The following is a 6561-nucleotide window of genomic DNA, read 5'->3' on the forward strand; positions in this document are numbered from 1 at the left end:
CCCAGTGCATAGGGTACTGGACTAGAAGTCAGGACACCTGGGTTCTGCTTCTGGCTCTGCCTCTGATTTTGTATGTGGCCATTGACAAGTTGCTTCACCTCTCCATGCCTCATTTTCCCCCTCCCAACCTTTGTCAACCATGTCTGTTTAGATAATAGGATTTTCAGGGCAAGGACTGGTTCTTGCTGTGTGTCTGTACAGTGCCTAACACAATGGGCACCAATATCTGTTGGCAAAGCCTCAGAAAAATCTGGTAGCAGCATAAAGATTCAATTTATGAGTTCCATATGTGTGAGGAGGGCCTCAAAATCATGTCATTGGCACTCCCCCAAATCCTAAATCAGCTCTGGTCACTGTTGTAGCATATAGAGCATGAGCCATCTCAAACAGGAGCTAATCATAGAATATTGGGGTTGGAAGGGACCTCAGGAGGTCATCTAGTCCAACCCCCTGCTCAAAGCAGGACCAATCCCCAACTAAATCATCCCAGTCAGGGCTTTGTCAACCCTGGCCTTAAAAACCTCTAAGGAAGGAGATTCCACCACCTCCCTAGGTAACCCATTCCAGTGCTTCACCATCCGCCTAGTGAAAAAGTTTTTCCTAATATGCAACCTAAACCTTCCCCACTGCAACTTGAGACTATTGCTCCTTGTTCTGTCATCTGGTACCACTGAGAACACAGTCTAGATCCATCCTCTTTGGAACCCCCTTTCAGTTAGCTGAAAGCAGCTATCAAATCCCCCCTCATTCTTCTCTTCTGCAGACTAAACAATCCCAGTTCCCTCAGCCTCTCCTCATACGTCATGTGTTCCAGCCCCCTAATCGTTTTTGTTTTCCTCCGCTGGACTCTCTCCAATTTTTCCACATCCTTCTTGTAGTGTGGGACCCAAAACTGGACACAGTACTCCAGATGAGGCATCACCAATGCCGAATAGAGGAGAATGATCATGCCCCTCGATCTGCTGGCAATGCCCCTACTTATAGAGCCCAAAATGCCGTTAGCCTTCTTGGCAACAAGAGCTGAATCACATGACTGCAAGCAAATATCACAGAAATAGATTGTTAATACGTGACTCTTGTCATCCCCTCTTTGCCCGTATTTGCTGGCGGATATAACGGCAAGTTTAGTGAGGAAATCCTCCAAAGTTGCATAATGTTAATTAATTATCTTAGTGTGTGTAGGAGTTGGCTTCACTGATTTTTTTTTCATCACAATTCATTTATGAAACTCAATCTTTTTAGATGACAGCCTCTTTTCAGGATTACTCCCTGTTTTCAGTTCCTTAACCTTTGCCAAACGTTAACCATTTGGGCTGAAATTTTCCATGCCAGGTGTCTGCCTCAGGCTGAATTTTTTGAGAAAATTTCAACCAAAACAGTTTAGGCATATCCAAGGATGATACTAAGGGGAAATTCCTTGTTTTGCTCATGTGAAAAAATTCTGGCAACCTTTTCTTTGAACAGCTCTAAGACCCCATGCCTTGGATCCGGGAATTGAAATTTGTCAGGGGAGTGGCCGTTGTGTCAGGGATGTGCCTTTTGCCATTTCTATGAAACTCCACCAAAATCTGGCCGAGATAGTGACCAAAAAAGTGACTCTTAGTGTGATGCTCATATGGCAGGGGAAGCACTGAAAGCGGGTGCCTAGGTTTATTTTGACTGCATGGACTGTATGTCACAAAAATGCTGACCTACTCTGATTTCCAAGACTTTCTAATGAGATCTTGGATCCTTTCAGCACCCGTTGGAAAGCACTAATGGAACAACAGTTCTCACCAAGGGTATGTCTACATTTCAAGCTGGAGGTGTCATTCCCAGCTCGAGGAGACATAACCAAGCTAACTTTGATTGAGCCAGAGTGCTAAAAATAGAAATGCAGCCACGAGCAACAGATGGGGCTAGTGGCCATGAGTATATATCCATCCAAAACCGGAGGCATGTCTTGGGGACAGCTAACCCTTCCTGCCGTGGCAACTACCCTCTATTTTTAACTCACTGGCTTGATCAGAGCTAGTGTCAGTATACTCCTCAAAGTGGGAATTACACCTGCATTTTGAAGTGGTGTCAGACCTGGAGGGATCAAGCCCTGCACGGCTTACTCCCATGTAACTCTCACTGATTTCTTCCCAGGCAGTTTTGCCTGAGTAAATAGTTTAGGATTTTGTCTGAAAAGAAACAAGAGTGCTGTTCTGTGGTGGATCCAGTTATGGATGGGTCCTTGTGGGTACAAATCTCCTCATTTCTGTCAGGGGGAGTCATGCCTTTCACATGCCCCGTAAAGATACTGTCTGCTTGAGCTCCATGTAGGTGGGGTTTTGTGCCCGTCAGAGTGTGTAGCAAGTGGTGGGAAGGCAGGAGCAAGTGAACTGCCATTCTCTATGGCCATTGCTCTTCTCCTGGATTTCCGTGTTGAAATTTGATCACAAGGTAATGTAGGTCAAAGCCACCTCCACAGCTGCAATTGGAGGTTGGCTCTTGACTTACCAAGGAAAGATGAAGAAAACAAATGGTTCCAGGAAAACTCAGCAAGATGAACCTCAAAGGATTTTTGTCCTGAGATCTCTGGACTTTGTCTTGTGCACCTTGGATTTGCTCCAAAGCATGCCCTCATCAGTGAGAGTCTTTTCATTGACTTTAAGGGGCTTTGGATCAGGCCCCTTCTAGAGCAGCAGTCTGAATTAAACCGGTGTGGAATTTGGTATGTACAGGAAATGCAGGATCACCCTTTACTTTACCTTATTCCTATGCTAATAGCACTGACAAGGATTTTCCATTCCCATTAATAGACATTATTTCATATTTAGATAAGGGTTAATTTTTCTGAAGTGGTAAAATATTTGCTTCCCCTCATTGCCTAGAGTTAATTTCCACACAACACCAGACATGTTGTGTTTAATAACTTATTGTATACGTGAGTATATTTCAAACAGATCTATCAACTCAAACATAATTTAATAGCCTAGCACTTACACTCCACAGCTGCATTTTGCAACCCCAAGAAAAGAGACTGCCATAAAAAAACTTCCGCTTAATTTTAAAGTGTTTTGGTGCAATCATTTGAGATGGTAGCTCACAGAGGAGAGCTTTTGTCACTATGGGTGTTCTCTGGTAACTTTCATTCCTGGTGCAGGTGACAGAAGAGGAACATGTGTGGAAAATACAGTTAACATAGACAGGGCAGGGAAAGTAAGCCAAATGAGTACTCCAATTGCACACTGTGTATGCTACTATAAATTGTTGAAGGCCAAATGTTGTTCAGCTTACTCATGCGAATAGTTTCTGGAAGTCAGTGGCATTACTCAAGGGATTTGGCTCTGAGTGACCGGCCAATCAAACTGCTTGATAATCTGAAAAGTCCTTCCTCTTTGATTCCTTTTCTCTTTTCGTTCAGTTGAACATGATTTTTCATTGCATGCTGGAAGGACAGACCTTCAGAATTAAATCCTTGTTAATCCAATGCAGGAGGCAGCAAATGTGAGCTTCTACAAATTGCCCTGCCAGGTACCTGAAACAGGAGAGACCTACCTCAAGGGAGTTCAGACTCTGTGCCAAATCAGGCCAGTTATTGAAGCCTCATGAAGGCAATTTGTGTGATCTGGACACCTGTCCATTAAGAATTGGATGGGGACCACCAAACTCATTTTACACAGACTGTTACAAAGCACTCGCTAATGACTTTATGCCAATGCTTTGAACCCAGCTAAAGGCAAAACTCTGTATCTCATTACTAATCGTGTGGGTTATGCAGCACCCCTTAGTCTTCTGATTTTAGAGTCTGCCTTCTGTTACATGTCTGAATGGTGTATGGTATCATAGAGCACTCTATTAAGAGTAATGGGGCCAGAAGAGAGAGAAGACTGGTTATTATTCTACTATTGGCTGGCAACACGTCAGCTGCATGAAAAACTATAAGCAAAAGCCTTCCTCATAGATTCTGGACCCAATCCTGCAGCTTTAACTCAGGTAGGATTCTTATTGCAATTAAAGGTGATCAAACTGGGCTGAGTGGCAGTAGTATTTAACCCTAAGATAAATGGATATGGTGTGAGTTTTCTTCATAAAGGACTGCAGTGGGCTCCTCTGTCCACTTATTCTCATTAAGCAGCAATCTGCAGGGGAGGTGGAGGTAACAAGATATATGAAAATAAATCTTATAACTGAATTGTTCATGTCACAGCCTTGTTACAAGACAAGTTTTTTGAACTGCTAATTGAAATAAAGCCCCTTGTTTGGAAAAAAAGATTAAGGCAATATACTGTATAACATTAAAATAACTTTGAATTAAATATGTTCTGTTAGTAGAAGTTCATCTCAAAGAAATCAGAGTTCTGTATTTTAACTTCCTTAGCTAGAATATGGGTAATAGAAAGGGTAAATTGTCTTCCAAAGCATTATTTTATTCATGGCAAGATAACTGATTGAATTCCACGTATTGGACTTCCTTCATACTAACAACAAATTACTCTTTAAAATGAAGATAATGTCAATAATGGGTTAGCAGGACATAACTGGAATTCTAACATCTTGGGCAGGGCATATATTTAATATTTATGTCCAGAAGTGAAAGAGAAGTTCTCAGTGAAATAACAAGCATGCGGGGGGGGAGTGTTTTATTTTTTGCTGTCTTTTTGGCACCCTCATTTTCATTATTGCAGGTGAAACCTTCAAACTCATCTGTTTTAGTAAAAATGAAGATATTTATTACTCATTAAAGACCAAGACCATTTGCAAATCATATTTTATTTATACTGTAGGGCATGAGAAAATGTAAATACAGGGTATTTTGGAAAATAATTATATAATGTCTGTAACTTCAGGTGATAACACTTGTCTGTCCTTTTGTGATGGCTTGATTGTATGTTTTTCCTAGACATACACTCCCCATACAGAAAAGTGGTCAATATAAGTTGCAGGTTCTATAGGTCATATATAAACAGATTTATAGAATTATATCAAGGTTCTGTTTTTTTCCCCTCTTCCTTCCTCTTTTTTGTTGTTGTCTTGAGTATTATTTTTATCCTTCTCAAATAAAGTGATTTTAAATTGAATTAATGGAGAGTTAGGGCCAATATTTGCTCTCAATTGGGGCCCAGTTCTAGAAGGTGCTGTGCATATCCTGCTGGGTTGGGAATACTCTCATTATCTAATGAAATCAATGGGAATTGATTGTGGTCACTGGCTTGAAGGATTAGGCTTCTTCAGAGTTGTAAATTTGGGAAGTGACCACAAAGGAGTTAATCCAGATGTACACTAGTGTAAACTTCCAGCAAAATGTGGAACTTCCTTTAAAATATTAGGAAATTTAGATACAAGGTTGTCTTCATCTGCATATGTTCAGTCTGGTTAATACATATTTATAGAACATGCATTCCCCAGTATAGGTCCAGTGCAGTGAAGCAGTTAAGCACATTCTTAGCTTTAAGCATCTGAGTTATCAGATAGGATGGGATTACTCATATGCTTCAAATTAACCAGGTGCTTAAGTGGTTTGCAGAATGGGGGCCATAATCTTTGATTGCATGATGCTGTGTGATTATTTAATGAAACCAAGTGTTCTGTCATATCGCTTACTTTATCATCTAACCAAATTCAGCATTGGAATAAACCTGTGTATCTCCCAGCGAAGGCAACAGATATTACACCCGCTTGTATTAGGGCTGCATTTGTCCGACTGTATTCTTATTAGAAGCATCTGCTAGTGTCAACCCTTGATTCTGTCATGCCCTTTTCTTGCACTTAAAGCCCCTAAAGACTTCGACTCATCAAATATAGAGACAGGCCTCATCCCATTGTCTGCTCATTGTTCTTAGTAGCAATCACTGGAGCACTGGCAACGCCAGTCACTGAAGGGGAGATTTTCAGAGTCAGGGATGCAGTCAATGTGAGTTGGATGCCTAACGTCTCTTTGTGCCTTTGAAAGTCTCCTCCTAAACAGACACCTTTCCATCTTCAGTGACTCATCTTCCTGCATGTGGCTTATGAAGCAGACTTCCTGACCAGGAAATGGCACACACACTTTTTTCATTTCCCCCTAGGAAAAGGCCATGTCAGGAAGCTGACCTCTTCCATCTTCCAAAAAAGAGATTCAAAGGACCTATATTTCCGTCTAACTCTAATGATTCTCCAGACTCATCACAGCCAGACCTCAGCACCAGTTGCATCATATACCGTGACAGTTCCCTGGCTTCATTGCCTTGATTCAGACCTGCCTTTTACTGTCCATTTATCATCAACTATCTGCCGCGTAAACAGAATATTTCATAGAGAGACTCTGGAAACGGTTTATTTCTACTTATTATGGATTGCTTTTCATAACTCATAGCTCTACTTCATTTCAAGTCCTCCAAACTTAGGAGCGCCTCAGTAACTGAGGAGAGTTAATGGTACATCTAGAGACATCTGCAGTCTATTGATTTATCCTCTTGTGTGCTCACATTCTCTCTGTACAGATATATGCATGTCTATTGAGACACATATAGCATGTGTGTGTTTATCTGCAAAGGTCGCTATTAACAGTCATTATTTTCCAGTAATTAACAGCACAGTGTGATGGCCCCAGTG

The sequence above is a fragment of the Mauremys reevesii genome, linkage group 18 (assembly GCF_016161935.1).
Source record: "Mauremys reevesii isolate NIE-2019 linkage group 18, ASM1616193v1, whole genome shotgun sequence".
NCBI classification, from domain to species: domain Eukaryota; kingdom Metazoa; phylum Chordata; order Testudines; family Geoemydidae; genus Mauremys; species Mauremys reevesii.